The 3199-nt window shown below is 34.4% G+C and overlaps 1 pseudogene; it reads left to right on the forward strand.

Annotated features, from left to right (window-relative positions):
• Positions 1-2147: 2147 nt before the first annotated feature.
• On the forward strand, positions 2148-2987 carry LOC101967179 (nucleophosmin pseudogene; annotated as a pseudogene).
• The last annotated feature ends 212 nt before the right edge of the window (positions 2988-3199 follow it).

The raw sequence follows: 3199 nt of genomic DNA on the forward strand, positions 1-3199 counted from the left end.
CCTCATCCCCCAAGGATGGGCTCTCTCAATGACCCTTAAACATACACCTTCATATATGTGCACACACACAACAAAATACAAAGCTGCAAAGCTTCAGAGCAAATATTTACTCAAATGTACACCTTAGGTTATTTTACACTCAGGAATTTATTTTTAAAGAAAAAATTGGTTGCTACATACGTTTTGGATGTCTAAAGGGAGTTGGACTTTCCACAAAAATGATGCACCAGATATTGAATCTGATAAGTATTTTTAAACAAATTATTTGATACATATCAACAATAAAATAAACTCAACTGAGTTTCTACCAAGAAAGACAGTAAGATTTTTTACCAAACCACATTACACAGAGAAAGAAAAGAACCTGATATCTGAGTATAATTCAAAACAAGCAACCCAAAATATTTGTGTATTAAACATTCCCAATAAGATGAGAGATTCTCAAAGGCATACTACTAATCATTTCTTATACTCTGAATTATTTAATTTACTGTAATATTTTCCCACATTGTGATGGTGGTGGTGGTGGTGGTGTGTGTGTGTGTATGTGTGTTGAACTGAATACTCTGTTTAATGTTCAAGGTTGATTAATTGTAACTGATTAGAAATACATACAGAAATACCCTTTTTCCTGACCAGATGCTATACAGCAATTATAGGCAGTGTACTTCAAGAGATACAGACATGTAGACATGGTCTGACACCTTACACCAAACAAAAAGAATAAATGCACCTTTTCCAGAATTTTTCCTTTCATTACAAATATAGCAACACTTACTACAAAGTAGATTATCTCCTCACAGTGTTTAGGATTCCTCCTTGCTAATCCTTTTGGATGAGGAGAAGAAGGGATGTTAATTGCATAGGGTTAAAACCCTGAGGATTATCCCAAAATAATCTCAGTGCTTAAGAACCATGAAATTCTGAAGAATAGAGTAAATAAAATTTAAGTTATTCTCTTTTTTTCTAGGGTCTAGATACAAGGCAATAGAGCAATCCCTAGCATAGTCTGACATTAATGGGAATGTTTTAAAAGCATTTTTTTTTACTACATCAATGAATATCTATGTTCTAAGTCTAGGAGTGAATTTTTTTTTAGCTTTAAATACAAGGAAAAACAAAGTTATATTATGAGTTGCCCAGAAGCTCAAAAGAGATAATGTATATTAAATACATAGCACACTATCTAGCACCAGAGCACTCAAAAGTGAGATTATTGCTGTTATTATTACTATATTTCAAACTACCTGCCTTACATAGTTATGAACACATAAATCATATAAGTGATTTGTTTCACAGTTGTTAAAAATAAAAATTTAATATTTAACCCAGATATTTACTCACTTCTTAAATGTCCCAGGGTACTGATCTTTCCATAGTTACTTGGTGTAATTTTAATGTATTGCCAATAACACATGGTCACAAGAAAGAAAATATTTCAAGTGATCTTGCAACCTTTGGATGATACAGGTGAATCCTTGGAACAACCCCTCAACAGCAATTGAAGGGACGTTCTAATCATCCTTCATGGATACTACAAAAGGAAATTTGGAAAACATTTCTCTCATTCTGTAAGTGATTTTCAATTTATTTATTTATTTATTTGTTTGTTTATTTATTTATTTATTTAGTAAGTACAGGGAATTGAACCCAGGGATGTTTTACCACTCAGCTACACCCGAAGCCAGCTCTTTTTTTTTTTTTTTTTACAGCAATTCTTTATTCCCGCTCTCACACCGCCTCCACACAGGTCCAGGGGCAATCACGTTCTCGAAGCCAGCTCTTTTTATATCTTATTTTGAGACAAGCTCTCACTAAGTTACTGAGGCTGGCCGCAAACTTGCAATCCTGCTGCCTTGACCTCCTGAGTTACTAGGATCACAGGTATGCACCATGACACTCAGCTGTGTTTTTATACTTTCTTGATAATGTCCTATGATGCAAAAACGTCTTAGTTTTGATGAAGTTCAATTTGTCTATTTTCAACTACTATACTATTTAGAAAATTTTTTTAAAATAACAATTTTGCTCTACAGAAAGTAAACAAAATTACTTAAGTGACCAAAACTAATTGAAACTATCCATAACAAGGCCCAAAACTGAAAAAATTCTCTTTTGAGTTGTGTTTAAATGTGATTACAGCAGGCATGATTTCATCCTGCACATCTCTTCTCGAGGGCAGCAGTCTAGTTTTCATCCACCTTCTCTCCTGCCTAAGTGTGTGCTACCAACCCGTAGAAGATTTCATGGATATATGAATTTGAATCTCCTGAGGCCCCAGAACTGTCTTTTCAGTTGTGAGCTAAAGACTGACAAAGATTATCACTTTAAGGCGTATAATGATGAAAACAAGCACCAGTTATCATTAAGAATGGTCTGTTTGGGAGCTGGTGTAAAGGGTGAATTGCACGTTGTTGAAGCAGAGGCAATGAGAGGTATGAAGGCAGTCCAGTTAAAGTAACACTGGCAACATTGTACAGCCAATGGTTTCCTTTGGGGGCTTTGAAATAACATCACCTGTGGTCTTAAGGTTGAAGTGGAGTTCAGGGTCTGTGCATATTAGTCAGCAGCACTTAGTAGCTGTGGAGGAAGATGCAGAATCAGAAGATGAAGAGGAGGAGGAGGATGTAAAACTCTTAAGTATATCTGGAAAACAATCTGCCCCTGGAAACGGTTAGCAAGTTTCCCCAGCAAAAAGTAGTACTCGCTGCTGATGAAGATGATAATGATGACGCAGAAGAATAAGATGATGTTGATGATTTTGATGATGAGGAAACTGAAGAAAAATTTCCAGTGAAGAAATCCATACAAGACACTCCAGCCAAAAATGCACAACAATCAAACCAGAGTATCAACACCAAGATCAAAAGGTCAAGCCTCCTTCAAAAAATCTCCCTAAAACACCAAAAGGACCTAGTTCTGTAGAAGACATTAAAGCAAAAATGCAAGCAAGTATAGAAACACTCTTTAAATATCAGATAATATAAATTGACATGACTGTTACTGTGCTTTATTTCTTTATTTGAATTAATAATCACTTGTATAATGAAAACATTTCTATTATTTGAGAAATCCCATTCAATTAAAATCATATTTTACAAAAAAAAACATAGCTTTTGTTATTTTAAGTTATATGCTTAGTTCCAAGACAAGATTTAAACAATTCTCATTAAAAGAATTGTTTCAAAAACTACATTAC

The sequence above is a fragment of the Ictidomys tridecemlineatus genome, chromosome 7, assembly GCF_052094955.1.
Source record: "Ictidomys tridecemlineatus isolate mIctTri1 chromosome 7, mIctTri1.hap1, whole genome shotgun sequence".
Lineage (NCBI taxonomy): Eukaryota > Metazoa > Chordata > Mammalia > Rodentia > Sciuridae > Ictidomys > Ictidomys tridecemlineatus.